Source organism: Hippopotamus amphibius, chromosome 3, assembly GCF_030028045.1.
Source record: "Hippopotamus amphibius kiboko isolate mHipAmp2 chromosome 3, mHipAmp2.hap2, whole genome shotgun sequence".
NCBI lineage: Eukaryota > Metazoa > Chordata > Mammalia > Artiodactyla > Hippopotamidae > Hippopotamus > Hippopotamus amphibius.
The window spans coordinates 108,961,846-108,977,700 of NC_080188.1; the positions used below are offsets into that span (position 1 = coordinate 108,961,846).

Here is a 15,855-nt window from a genome sequence, read left to right on the forward strand (position 1 = left end):
CTGAGAACCAAGTGCTCCTTGCAGTAGATATGCTGCTCATACATCTGGCCACTGGGGGGATTTTGTCTTATTTGACCAAGTTTTACATCTCCGGAGGAATTTCAGCAGAGTTCCATGTGAATCATACCCTTCAGTTTGATAACTTCTAATGGTAAAAAAAAAAAAAAAAAAAAAAAGAAGTTTTCCTTTTCCTTACAAGAAATGAATAATTGCTTTCATATCACCCAAAAGTGGCAAACTCTGTCAGACCATTTTGTTCTGAAATTTATGTTTATGTGTATAATGTACTTCACCTGAGCTATCTCCTGTACATGCTATCTCTATTTCATTAAGAAGCCTTGTTAATGCTACTCCAACATTTTGGAAATTACCCTCTGACATCATCCATGATGTAAAGGGCATTTGTGTTAAATTTAACTTGTGTTTACAACAATCCAGTGACTTCTAGGATTTGTCTTTCAAATGAGCTAAATGTGACCACTGTAGCAAGGAATTATTGCATCCCAATTCCCACTGTTCACCACAGGGAGGCAGTGTTAGGCTTCTGCCAAAGTCCTCAAGCTGCAAGTATTCATGTAGCAGACACTTCCAAAAACATCTGAGCATTAGTATTAAGGAGTTCCAATGACATTACACAAATAATTTCCCACTATGAATCTCCTAGAGCTATTTTCACTTGTTTCTTTTTACTAGGATGTAAAAAAAGTAGTGGTGAATTTGATAAGGTTTGCAGAATGTCTCTAGTGATCATGTTATTCCCAGAAACTTATCTAAATGGTCCAAGCCCTTTATTTTGTGTAAACTGAACAGTTATACTTGATTAGTTATATTTACCACAGATTGTATGTTCTCCCAAGCTTCTTTCTTTGAGATAGAAACTATTATAAAGTTACAAATATAATGAATTAACTTACTTTGAGTATGGTCATATCTGAATTTCTTTAAAAAATTTATGACAGTATATTAAGTACATATCTTTGGGGAAAAAATGGTAAACCTATATTGTATTCCTTTCCACTTAAAAGTAAACTATGCCTGATAGTTCTTTGATGCTAAAAGTTCATCTGGAAGCATAAATATATGCAAATTACAATTAAATTTTTAAAGAGTAATGAGTCCTTATAGATGATAACACAAATTATAATGGTACAATCAAAATCATGTGATGATGGCTCAAAAATAGATATAATGCAAATGATTAAAAAGACATAAATTAACCCAATTTCACAGATATGTTTAAAATAAGGATATTTCAGTTAGGTTATTTTGGTTGTAAATGTCAGAAAAATCAATGGAATTGTTTTCAATTTAAGGGTGTTTTTTGATTGGCTAACATAGCTGCAAACTTCAAAATTATTTAAATCTTCAGAGTTAGTTGATAAAACTGATTATGCAATAAAGGAATCTTTTCTTTCTTCCCCTTGTCCCATCTGTCACAGTGTTGGATTTTTCTTGCATCCAGCTCTACTAGCACTAGAATTGCTATCTTCAACAATTTAGAGAATTGGCTTTTTCTATGACTCTGGCAGAGGTAAGTGACCCTGTATATTAGGTGGAAATGGAGACGCTATAACACAATGGTAACAAGGAAGAATATTGTGATGCACTTGGCTACCTCTTGCTACTCTTCTCCAATGGTCAGAGTAAAGGAGAAAGTACAGGAACGCTGGCACAAGAAGGGCAAATTGAAGAGGTGATTGGTCCTTTGGGAGTTAAAGCTCTAGGCTACACCTCCAGCTAAGTCATGGAGATTAGTCAAGGTGCTGGCGGAAAGTGAAGCAAGAAGAACAGAATTGATGGTGTAGGAAGAAGATGATACATAGAAGTTGTAGCTCTAAGACCAGCTGCAGTGGCGAGGGGTCCAGTTCACTCCTCTCACCATCTCTTCTAAGTTTCCCTCAGAAGCAGGAACCCAGAGGAACCATTCCCACAATGCATGTAAGGAATGGATTCATGTACCATGATGTGTGTACTACATGTACTACCCTGCTCCTATTTTGAAAAGAAGAATTTCTTCCTCCTGTTTCTTGGAGAGATGTTAGTAGACAAGCTCTTTAAGATTAACTTTTTGAAGGTTTGTATAAGCCTCCTCATTAAAAATTACAGGTGCTTTTCCCAGAGCAGAATCTCATTGCTCCTGGATCAATAATCAGGTTCAGGTATCAGTAGAGTTCAAGGAGGAAACAGTGTTCTTCTTGAAGGAAATAGTTTATTCAAGCAAAAACTGCAGGTCTGGGAATATATGTAGAATTGAATCTTTTGAATATTTGAGTGGAGGCGGGCAAATATAAGGGTTCATGTGGGAAAGTTAATTAGCATGGGGATATTCTCCCATGAATACGCATGGCATAAAGTGTAAGATGAATAAAGCTTACTGGGAACATACTCTATGGTAAACATGCAGGAGAATATTCCAAACTTTCAGGGTAGGGTCTTCCAGGTGGCACCATAACTCATCCTGCAGCAGGACACACCAATATTCCATTCAGTTAATGCATCTAGGTGATGGGCAGTGTGGTTACAGCAGCGAATTCTATGATGGCATGTGATTTGCTTTCCTTTATTTACTGTAACATGTGTGTCCTGGTTAGAGATGGCAGTGGACCATGGACTCTGCTCCATGAATACTAAAGCAGGCTGAAGCACCACAGGTAGAAGGGGCAGATATATATCCAGAATACATATTTGACAATTATTGTCTCCTCCAGGTTGAGGATTTTTAGTGGAGTAAGCCGCCACAGGTTTTTGGCTGATTTCCCGGGAGAATTGTGCCCTATGTGGGAGTCAGTGATGATCTTACTAATGGAATTTTGGACATCCAGCAGTGATAGTTGCCAGGATAGAACTGGTGAAAGGCAATTCTTTGGTCCCTACGCCTATGTAGAGCATTCATCTCTGCCACAGTGACCACAAAAGTGGATGGAAAGGTTGACTGATCACACACTCTGATTAAAAGCACTTTTCCTTTCTACTAACTTCTTCAAGTACTGATTTTTTCAAAGTATGAGCAGACTGACCTGTTTCCATAACAACCATTGTTTTCTGCTACCCTGCAATACCACTACTTTCATGTATAAAATCTATTGACCTGTTATTTTATTTCTTAGTTTTCTACTTTGATCAGTTAGTGTATCTATCCAAGAGCCAAGACTATAGTGTCTAAATGATGGCAGTATTTCAAATACCATTGCCACATACAAAAGTCACCCCCAAATTTAGTGGTTTAAAATATCAACATTCACTTATTATTTCAGATGATTATAGTCTGAAAGTTGATCAGTTCAGTTAAGTACTTCATGTTCAACATGTCTTATGAGGTTACAATTAGAAACTGGTTGAGGCTGAAGTCATCTAACAAATTTCTTCATGCGTATATCTCATATACAGTCTGGAAAGCCTTGAACAATGAGGACTTAACAACAGGCACACCTTGAGGTGATAAGTGTAAAGCCCTAATCCAATAGAACCTGTGTCCTCATAAGAAATGTAAAGTACACCAGAGCCACTCTCTCATGTTTGCTTAGAGGAAAGACCCTGTTTGGAGATTGAGAAGGTGGCCATCTGCAAGTTGGGAAGAGATGGCCCCATCAGAAAGCAACCCTGAAGTCACATTTATCTTGGACTTCCATCCTTCAGAACTGTGAAAATAATAAACTGTCTGTTGTTTAAGCTACCCAGTCTGTTTATCTAGTTATGGCAAAGAAGCCAACTAATTTGACGAAGATGATGATGATGAGGGTGGTGATGATGATGATGGTGATGATAAAATAAGACCTGGGTGTGCTGTACAGAGGTCTGAATTGAATGATCAGGATACAATTCAGAAAAATCATGGTTTCTCATCCAATCATCAGATGTGGTTAATTTCCAAATCCAGACATTTTTAAATAAAAAGGCATCAGGTACTTCCTAATAAGAATCGTGTAATGTCATCAAAAAAATTGGTGTAGAACTACAACTTAATCTTTCTTTAAGGGATCTGAGACCATTTACCAGGGTAATTGTGCTCTGAACAAATGGAAATATTCAAATCTTTCTGGAGATTACTTGAAGTAGGTTCTAAGCTAAAGCTCACTTCTGGGTGGCAGATGCCACAGTCCTCCATGGCCACAAAGCCACTGATGGTTGTAGACCTGAAACAAATAGACTGCCAGACATTTCTCCCCAAAGATGGGTTTGTTTAGGATCAGTAAGAATTGCAATTTGGAGCCTTCAGCCATGGTGAACCATGTACAATTCCTCCCAAGGCAAGGGAAGGAGAGTGTTTTTATATAGGGAAGAAGGGAGTGGGGGTGGGAGGTATCTAGTAAATAAAGGGCCATGGCTTTTCACTGACTCAACCCTTGCCAGGAAAGAAGAGGAGTATTTATTCTTCTGTTGGGCTCTGCTTTGTTGCTAGGCATAAGAATTCCTCCTTCTGGTCTCCCAGCTCCATTTCATTGAGTTTCTGTTACTAAGTTTTTAAAAGTTGAGAGAATATTGACCCAATACTCTCACAACGAGCCAGTTCTGCATATCTAGTAGATGATGTGTGTTCTGTAGAGGGCATACATTTCCATATTGTGTCCCTGATCCTTGATTAAAGTCATCATAGTGTAAAGGACTGTGTGGGATTATTTGGAGCAAATCTCCCTTTCCAAAATAGTGAACCAAAAGCAGCACCATATTCTTGTTCTACCAAAGAGATTTGACAGTTACAGAGAGTAAGTCTTATCCCATTCCCACATAATTTACTGTTTTGGTTTAGGAACAAAATGGACAGACAGGTTAAATCAGTGTGGGAAATGGAAGCTTAAAAAAAAAAAAATCCTGGATCATTATTCTTTACTGTGTGTGATTTTTCTTTATTTTAGGAAATCCTAATGGATTGAGACAAAGGATGTGTTTGCCTATAGCCTCTTAACATCTTCATTTCCCTAGGCAAGTCTCTCCTGGAAAACAAGGAGGCTCCTTGAAGTAATTACGTAGATAATTTAGACAAACAAAACAATATCTATCGTTTGCATTACTCTATAACAAGTGAGAATATCAGCTACTCTGTATAAAGAAAAGATAAAACTGGTTGGAATTCAGAAAACACACTCTTATCTCTAATCTGCCATTCTCAGAATGTGCAATTTTAGAAATGTTCCTTTCCTTCCCTTGTCTCAGATTCCTTATATGTACAATAAAATGAGTGAATTAGATACTCTCTAATAAAGTATTCATTCTCAATGCCTAAGATTTTATTATTTGTTTACTTATTTGTAGATCAAATTCTGGCCTCCATGTCCTTGAATTCTCAGAAAGCTCATTTATAATATAAAAGAAGTCTGGGAGAGTTATTCTGCTTATGGTGAAACATGTCCAATATTTTCCAAAATTTCTGATTTTGGAGAGCTCTTAAATTAGGCAGCTAAGAGCTTGGAAGTAAAACAACAGAAACAGGCTTTTAGTTCTACTGGTTACACCAACATACACATGTATAATAAACTTTTCTAGCCTCAGTTTTCCTATCTATGAATTGAGTATAATGTATGCATCTCATAGAGTTATTCTGAGATTGAATATGAAAGAGGATTGCAAATAATAAGTGCTCAATGCATAATATTTCCTTTTAACAGCAAATTTAGGGCTGATTAGAAAAAGACAGGGTTAGTGATGTATTATAAACTGACTAAAGAAAGTAAGGAAAATATCTGTATAATTTTAAATTCTGAAGAAAGAGATGGGAAATTCTCAAAGAAAGAAATTGACATCTTTCAAATTCCCAAGTGTTTTTTTTTTTTAATCCATTTTTTAATGCCTCCACAAATTAGGATGAGAAACAATCTTTTGAAAGCTTTTGTTGACAGATGTATGTTAAGGAAGGAGCCTGCTAACTGCTGAGTTTTCACTTGGGAGGTAATGTGGGGCCAAGATCAAGATCAAGACTTGAGATCAGACAGTCTTGAATTGTAACTTCAGGTCTGCTCCTCACTAACTGCATGTTCTGGGGTACAAGGCTGAACTTCTCCATATCTCTATTTTCCTATCTTCCAACCTCATATCACATTTAAAAAAATATTAAATTATATAATGTATATAAAATTCTTTGCACGATGCCTAACATATATGAGGCAATCTGTATTAGTTTTTGATCATTACTTATCATAAAAATCTCTGATCTTCTAAAAGATCTTTATAATTTACCGAATAGTATTTCTCAGGAGGAAAGTAGGCTTAATTTCCTTAGTCCTTAACTGTCACCAAAGTTGTAATCTTTCAGACATCATGAAAAATGGAAACAGAGATGAGATAGACCTATTGGAACATTTGACTTCAAAGCAAGTTTTAAAGTAGATTCTTACAATTGACTAAATAGAAAACAAGTCCCAAATAGAACAGAAAATCCATGGTGAAATAACACATAGGATAAAAATATCTAGACTTTTATGAGTCCTTTATCATATCTCTCTACAATGGCCTTTTTTCTAATATGTAGAGGAAAAATATTTTTTAAAAAGTGAAATCATGACTCTCATAGAAATATAAAATGAACACATGACAAAGTATTTATTTAGTTAATTGTTTAGTGAGGGAACTAGTAACATATTGTAATTAGTCAAAAGAAAAGTCCAGTGTACCACATTTACCTTTGTTCAGTCTGGGATGTGTAGTGAATTTACAAATAAAGCTAAATCATCTTTACCTGTAATGGTCAGGGAAAGCAATCTGACTTTCACCAAAAATAGTTGCATTTCAATGGATAAGAATTATTTGAATTTTAATGTTTTCTACAAATTAAAGATTTATAAAAATCTAAAAGGCAATAAAAGGCATAAATTCCATAGAATCATATAACTTCATGAGAGTGCTATAGATTACACACAGATTTTCATGAAGACAACCAATAATGTTTATGCTACATTTCAGTCTTTTGTAATACATTTTCCTGAGAAAATTTAAATGTACATTGCAGCTATACTTAAAAGAAATACAGATGCCTTATGAATAAAATACATTTATTGAAGGGAAAATTATTTTATTATTTCTTGTCAATTTTTTTACAAATAAAAAAGACAAAACTTTCTTCATCCATTGCCTATCAAGGTATGGATGAATTTGAGGGAAACTAATAAGGGATGATACTGCACCCCTAGGTCTGGTAACATTAGGAAGCCATCACTACAACAGCACCTGGGAGAGCAGAAGAGAGATCTCAGGAACCCAGAAGGTCCATCCAAAAGGGTGCAGCTTCAGTTCAAGGCACCCAGCCATTGACAAACCACAGCAGGGAACCAGGGCAGTAAACACCCTAATATTCCTTCTTTTCTTCTCACCTGCTGTCTAATATTCAGCTAGTGCTACCTCTTTGCCAGAAGGTAAAGGAGCTGCTTGGAGCAGACCAGGGAAGACAGCTGTTCAGGGTGGAAAGAGTGAGAGATCTCAGTGGGTGGAAGGGGTATACCTAATTAGCATTGCAACCACTTATTAGGTTTTTTAATTTTTTTATGAATTTATTTATTTATTGGCTGCATTGGGTCTTCACTACTGCACATGGGCTTTTTTCTCCAGTTGCAGCGAGTGGGGGCTACTCTTCATTGCGGTGTGAGTGCTTCCCATTTTGATGGCTTCTCTTGCTGCAAAGCACGGGCTCTAGGCATGCAGGCTTCAGTAGCTGTGGCGCATGGGCTCAGTAGCTGTGGCTTTCAGGCTCTAGAGTGCAGGCTCAGTAGTTGAGGTGCACAGGCCTAGCTGTTCCACTGCATGTTGGATCTTCCTTGACCAGGGCTCGAACCCATTTCCCCTGCACTGGCAAGGGGATTCTTAACCACTGAGCCACCAGGGAAGTCCCTATTTATTAATTAATAAATTAATTAATTTATTGGCTGTGTTTGGTCTTAGTTGCTATGTGTGGGCTTTCTCTAGTTGTGGGGAGCAGGGGCTACTCTTCATTGTGGTCCATGGGCTTCTCATTGCAGTGGCTTCTCTTGTTGCAGAATATGGGCTCTAGGTGCCTGAGTTTCAGTAGTTGTGACACTTGGGCTCAGTAGTTGTGGTTTGCAGGCTCTAGAGCACAGGCTCAGTAGTTGAGGTGCACAGGACTAACTGCTCCATGGTATGTGGAATCTTCCTGGAACAGGGCTCCAATGCATGTCCCCTGCATTGGCAGGTGGATTCTTAACCACTGTGCCACCAGGGAAGTCCAGTTTTTTTATTTTGAAAAGAGAGTAAATGCTGTTTTTGGAGTTAGTGGGAAAACAGGAAAACAAGGGAAATAAGAATATTCCAAGTTATTCATTCACTTAATTTTCTTTAACCCAGTATGAGTCAAACAGTGACCCAAGTTAGGGTGATAATGTAATGAAGACAGATACAGACCATTGTCTCAGACTTATTAATGTGGCTTTTAAATGAAAGGGGGGGATTAGACTTAACCTATGTATAAACAGTGGGCAGAATCATAATCAATGGTTGTACAATTTATTTTTATATTTAAGGAAGAGTTCTTAATATTTCTTATTGGCTGAGAAGCATTCAGGTTTATTACATGATGAGTTCCCTGTGCTTGGATGTCCTCCACCAAAGACCCAGGGATAACTTGTCAAGAGGTGTGGAAGAAGGATTTGAGCATCCTTGTAATAAGCTGAATTAGCCTCAAAAGTTAACTCTTCCTATAAAATAGAAAATGTAATGTGTTTCTTCTCTTTTTGCCCACCATGGAAAAAGTAGCATCTACTATAGAGATGCTTTGGCCTTACCTGAAAACTCAAAATACGAATATCTCATCACCTTCTTATTAAAAATAATGTGTTTACAGGTTAATTCTTCACTTCTGGATTTATCATCAGCATTAAAATGGAAGAAGATAGAATGAAGGTGATTTAATTCATTCCAATGGGACTTACACAGAATCCTCAGATGCAGAGAATTCTAATTTTGGTGTTACTTTTCACTTACACTGTCACTGTCACAGGCAGCCTGCTCATTGTGGTGACTATAATCTGCAGCCAGACTTTGGACCCCCCGACATATTTCTCCCTGGCCTTCTTGTCCTTGATAGATGCCTGCTCTTCCTCTTCCATAATCCCTAAAATGCTAGCTGGTTTGCTCTCTGATTCAAAAGCTGTCTCCTTTGGTGCATGCATGACACAGCTCTTTATTGAACATTACTTGGGGGCTTCAGAGATTGTCCTCCTTGTGGTCATGGCCTGTGACCACTATGTGTCCATCTGCAGACCTCTGCACTATGTCACCATCATGAACCACCGTATATGCTGCCTTCTGGTGGGAGTGTGTTGGGCAGTGAGTTTTCTCCACTCAATAGGGCAAAATTCTAGTCACTTTCTGGCTCCATTTCTATGGTCCCAACATCATGGATCACTTCATGTGTGACATTTTCCACCTGATACTACATGTCTGCAATGATAATTTCCTTGCTGGTCTTTTGGTTGCTGCCAAAAGTGGGGGAATCCCTGTGATCACTTTTGTAATGTTGTTGGTATCCTATGTGGTCATCTTGTGCTCCTTGAGGACTCACACCTCTGCCAAGAGGAAGAAAGCCCTGTCTACCTGTAGCTCTCCATCACAGTTGTCTTGTGCTTTGTGCCCTGTATTGTCATGTATCTGAGACCAGGAGCTACTTTTTTCCATGGGCAAACCCACAGAAGTATTCTATATTTCTTGCAACACAAATAAAAATGGTTTTTTTTCTCTTTTGATAACAAGGAAACTAAAGGGAACAGTGAACAAGCTAGAGTAGAAACATAAGGTGACCTGAAAGAGTTAATCAATCCTAGTTTAATTTAACTGTTACTAATTCTGTAGTGTCTGTAACTATGAGGGTAAGTCAAAAATTCTGAGCACTCTGACTGTAGAATTTACAAAAGTTTTAATATAACTGGTGTGTGGATAATTTTTGAGTCACCCTCATAGATTTGTTCTTCACAAAGCTAACCTCTAACCTTCTCTGACACTATGTGAATTATATCCTGCACCTGGTGTTTACACTCCCTGTACTCCTTTGTAGCAAGTCACCCCTTATAGTGGTTCTGCATTTCAGAAAGAAGGTTGTGGGCCCATAACAGAGAGACAAACTGACAAAATTACTGGACTGCTGGACCCAATTACCAGGCTGCCTGATGCCAGCTGTGGCTATTTTGAAATGATACAAAAAAAGAAAAGTGCAAGACTTCCACTACTTTGATCCTTATCACCTCACCCAGACCAGAAGCTCCACCTGTAAGACCTGTTCTGGTTCACCAGGGCAGGGGCACAGTTCTTGAGGTGCTAGCCAGCTGTGTTCCCTCTTTGCCTGACAAAGAATAAAGCCCTTCTATTTCCTTTTCCTCCAGAGCTCTGTCTTCATATTTCTATTCAGCATTAATTCACAAGGAGCCAAGATTTTGGCATCATACTCTTGTCATTCCCATGTTAAACACTGTTGTATCTACACAGTAAGGAATACAGAGGGCAAAAATGCAATTAGAATGTTATTAAGCAGGAATGCCACTTCAGATAAGAAAGGACACAATATAAAGTTTTCACTTCCATCAAGATCTATACATTATCATATTTTAATACTATAAAGCCCTTGCCATACCTCTCACCTGACACTAACAACACTTCTGCAAGGTAGGTCTGAATATGAAATGGGTTTCACAGATGAAGAAAAATGAAGTTCAAATAAGTTCAATGATCTGTTCAGTATCAGAGAGAGAGCTAGTATTCAGATCTAAGCTCTTCTCAATCCAAATTTGATACCGATTCTACCATTTGAAAGGATATCAGAGAAAAGACATTTCATCAGAATCTCTCTTGTGTTGTAGCAATTTTAAATTTGCCTTTGTAAGTACACACTTGTATAATGTGTGTGTGTATATATAAGCAGTTGGTTCTAAGAAAACTGTGTGCCCTACTGGTATCTAGGATGGTTTGGCATATAATATAGAAAGGAGATGCTTACCAATACTCTCTTGGTATACATCTGATATACTGAATATTTAAAATTATATTGTATTTCTTGATCCATTGGGTAAAAATTGTCAGTGATTAGAAAATTAATTGCACTGTATTTAAACTGATGTGAAAATTTTAAAGTGTTCTCACATGATCACAACAACATTATAAAATTAAAATTTGGTATTCTTATTTTACCAAATAAGTGAAGGATCTGAAAGATTAATAATTAGATCATAGAAAATGTAAGTCAGCTTTGAGCTCAAATACTCTTTCTCCACATTCTATGATTTTGCATTATCCAGAATTCCTTGGGGCTAGTCTTTCATTATGGTTTGGTATATGAAAATGTTTCTTGATTATATGCCATAGGAGGTGATACTTATTAGCAATTAAATTCAGGTGTTTTTCAAAAGCACACAGTGAATAAATTCATCAAAAATTTTCAGTATTAGAAAGTTGGATTTACACTTAGTTCCTTGAATCTGGAATCTTCTTTGAAACCTGCTTTAGGAGATTATTTATGTGTGTGTGTGTGTGTGTGTGTGTGTGTGTATACACACATACCAGGAATCATTACTCCACAGTTGAGCAAAGTAACTATTTCTCAGTTAAACAAATGACTAACTTTGAAACTTTGTTGTGGATTAATTTTGGCTCTTTTCATAAATGAGTTCTGCTACCAAAATACAAATGTGTGTATATGTCATTGATGTGTTTATAGTTTCCTCTTTTGACAGAAAGTTCCAGCCTCCCACTTCACAGGTACCATATGTTTTATTGAATAAATCAATGGACTCTATGATGTGGAAATATTTAGCAAACACATTATTGTTATGAAAATATGATGGAAAGTAAGAACACTAGCATCAGGATTAGGAGACATGAGTTTTCTTTCTCACTATGCCATCATCTCCTTCTATAACCTTAAACAGCTTCTCTATAGCTACAAGTGCTTTACCTAGGTAAATTGGAAGGTTTAAAAGTTCTGTAATTCTGCCCAGGGCAAAATATTTATTGCCATAAATATTGTTGTATTTGCTTCTACTTCAATTAGAAGTAAAATTGGAGGAGTTATAACAGCCTACCTCCCAAAAACTTTTCCATTCCTGGTAAATAACTTAGGAGATATGCTTTTGGGATGAAAGATTCCTTGGATCATTCTAAGACAATATGAGCTCTGCTTTTGAATGCTTTGTTACTTTGAGAACATGTTTCTCTACCTATTGAAATGCATGAAGCTGCCATAAGAACACATTGGCAGGTATCTGGTTTTATGGAATTGGCTCTTGAATCTATCCAATTTCAAACCATCCTTCAATTAGTTACTGATCAAATGTAATATGATCCTTATATAATTCCTCCTGCTTTCATTCAGGTTTATTCTTCAAGTTTGAGAATTTGTGTTGCTGTCATTCCAGGGTTCTAAACCATTCTGTTCTTAAATTTGTATTCTGGAAACAGACTTCCTGGTATAGTTCCAACTCCTCTTTGAAAAATCATTTTCATGGAAACCTTCAGTGATACAGGCCTAACTCCACTCTTTTTGCCTTTTATGCTTCTCTATAGCTTGGGAAGTTGGACTAGACAGGTGTGGGTGTTCTAAAATGTATTCTCTCTACCCATCACTGTAGCTATTTAAGTAGAGGCTGGATGACCACTTAATATTTCATTCTGAATAGATTTCAATCTTTTATGAGGTTGTAAATGGTGACTTTGTCAGTAAAGGCTAATTCTCTGATCTGATTCTGGTTTTCATTCTAGAGTTGAAAGACAAGTTCAAGACATTTTCATGATAACACTTCAGTAAAATCCATATCCCTTATAGTTCTGTAGGTAGTTTCAAATCCTCATTCAGACTGTCTTTGGCATCTGCTTTCGCACATATTATCACTGCACCATAATATTGGAGTGTCCAGTCAAAGTAGTTTTAGTCATGTGTTTTCAGTTTTCTTAACCTCTTTTCCTTCATGATATCTGGTGCTCACAGTGACCACATTCTCTGAAGCCAGTGAGTGTTCTGTGCAATTTATTTTTCTTCTTGTTAAGGCAAGCATATTTGAACATGTTGAGTGAGTGTTGATCTATATAGGAATATTTCTGAGTTGATTTAAATTTATTTACAAAATAATTTCAAACACCGGTATTTAATTCTTTTGGTAGAAAACTGTAATGGGCCTTACAGTTTGTGGCAGCATAAACATGTCATGTCACTTTAGTTGTAAAACAGTAATTTAAAATAAGTATCCTTGTGCAGGGTCTAGTGCCCTAGCTTCTTATTTCCCTTTGGCAAATGGCATCCTTATTCCTTGTCTCATATTTTCTTGTTATAAACTGTGAATATTATTGCCTTTTTTTCTATTCCATATGGATATTGTACAATTAAATTTAAAGGAATGAAAGAAATGCATTTACCATCTCTAAGTGTAACTGAGTAATAGAATTATTTTTGTTATTATCACATTAATCAAATTCCAGAATTGGCACAAGAAACAGCTACTTTGAAGAAGCAATGTGGACTTTGCCTGGTGTGTAGGGCCAGTACTAAGATAGGATTCATAATTATCAGTTAATGTATGTCTGAAATCAATATGTAAAAATTATGACTTGTATAAATGGTAGATCAATTAAAACAATAAATTATTATAATAAAATTTTTAAAATCAGATAATTGCCCACCAAAATGTTTAATTTACACAATAATAAATATTGACTTCATAATAAATTCAAATGTTGTCAAATACCTAAATTTATAGGTGATCGACTTTTTTTCTTCGTCATAGTTTTTGCCTTTATGTAGACTCAAGGAGGAGTTCAAAATTAAAGGTGAATGCTATAAAAATTCTCCTCTATTTTTTAGTTAACTTACATGAAATAATTGGGTTGCTGGCAATGCCTGCTAATGATGCTGAAATACCCCTGAGGTTCTATTAACCTCAGCTAAGAAAGTTTAAAGAATTTATCTGCAAATAGGACACGCGGTAGTACTTTTACGTCTTATTCAAAGGTACTGTTTATAAAAAGGTACCATTTATAAATCAACAAAGACACTTATTGTGGCTGAGCTAGTTGGCATTTTCACATCTTAAAACTTTACTTCTTCCTTGGTGAACTAACACCTTCCTGTGGCCTTGCCATGGACTTATGTCAGACAAGTTCATATGTAAATATTTTTCCTGTTTTATTTTTCCCCAGGAAATTGCATGATCTGAGACTCTCAGGTTTAAATGGATTTTGCAAATCATAATCCCCCCTCATCCACAGCTATCTGACATTTAAATCCCTTTTTCAGCATACAAAACCTCAAGAAAGATGGACTCAAATACAATGCTATCAAGTGAGAAGTAAAAATGTTTTGGATTTTAACTTCTTATTGATGTATATTTAAATTAGAATAATGATAAATTAGAATTAAATTAGTCAGAAAAATTATACAATTCAAATTTACATCCAAAATTCTCTGCACTTTGTATTACAACTTAAGAATGCTGAAATATTGCACAATTTTTAGAAATATCTCTGTAAAGAATTACACATTAATCAAAGTGATGTACTATATTTTACTTATTCATTTCTCCACTGGTAAACATTCTATGTTCTTGCTAAATTTTCCACAACTCTTAATGTTTGTATAGAATGTAATTGTAAATCTATTTTCTCTCCTTTAAAAATATTCTCCATTTGGGTGTATTCCTAGAAAGAGTATTGTTAAGTCAAAAAAAAATGTAAAAGTAATTTCTATTCCTTCATAGTTATTTCTAAAACACACTAATAGCATCTAACTCTTACTTCAGGTACACTACGCCATTTTCTGATCTGTTGGGGGATCCCGTCACAGAAAAAGGAAATGAAATGTGGCTGCTGAACTTTGTTTCCACACAACTATAAAATTTTAAGCTTGGATAATTAAAAAATAAAGCTCTTTAGCCAATTATATTTGAAACAAAATACTTTTTTTTTGCAAAACACATTACATTATATTTTTTTTCTCTAGTCTATTTTTTGGGAAATTTATGTTTGCCAAATTTCTCATTCTATTAGTAATGCAGTATCCCATAATCAGAAATGATGGATAATGGCTGCTATGTGAAGATGGGAGAAGAAACCATGAGAATGCAAGTAGCAGAAACATAAGGAGTAGGAAGGTCATTCCTATCATGGATGTGTGAGCTGCTGCTCTTTGGTAATGTATTTTTAAGGCATTGAGTGTGTGTAACAGGGAAAATCTTCATGACAGTGTGTGAAAAAATAAATATTAATATACACAGTAAGTGTCCAATAAATATTTATTGATGAGTGAACATGTAATATATATTTATCATAAGTAAAATATTTTATATGTGTGGGTGTTAGTCTGTGTATACATGTATATATGTGTAGTATGTAATCTCTCTATTTTACCTAGCAATCTATTTCTTTGTCTTCTACTATTTAAATTTTTATTTTTAGAACTTTGAAAATAAGGATTTCCTTTGCTTGAAAGTTGCAAGATGCTTGTATACTGAACACCCACGCAAGAGTTTTTATGAGTCTACCGAAGCTATAAATTTACTGAATATGACTGAATATTACTGTTCTAAATTGTATATAAAATGGAACTTTGAAAAATAAAATTAAAAAAATCAAATCATGAACACACCAATTATCTTGAAAATAAAATGACCCAGAACATACTATTTCCTAGAGGCAATTAAATATTTTCAAACTTACCTCATATAGTGTGTCAGAAACTATTAAACTGGAGTGCAGCTTCTTTTCCAATATTTATTTATGTTTCTCATAAAGTAGAGAGTATTGATAAACACAGCAGGAGAAAAGAGCACTTGAATCCCTCCTAGGTTTATGGTCTGGGGAAGTGGACATAGTCTTTCCTATGGCAAATGGCAATTCACAAAGCATTTACTCACCACCTAATAGGTTTCAGACACTGCAGAC

At 35.8% G+C, this 15,855-nt stretch overlaps 1 pseudogene; it reads left to right on the forward strand.

Annotated features, from left to right (window-relative positions):
- The first annotated feature begins 8,820 nt into the window (after window positions 1-8,820).
- Window positions 8,821-10,550, forward strand: LOC130848603 (olfactory receptor 4C46-like; annotated as a pseudogene).
- Window positions 10,551-15,855: the final 5,305 nt, after the last annotated feature.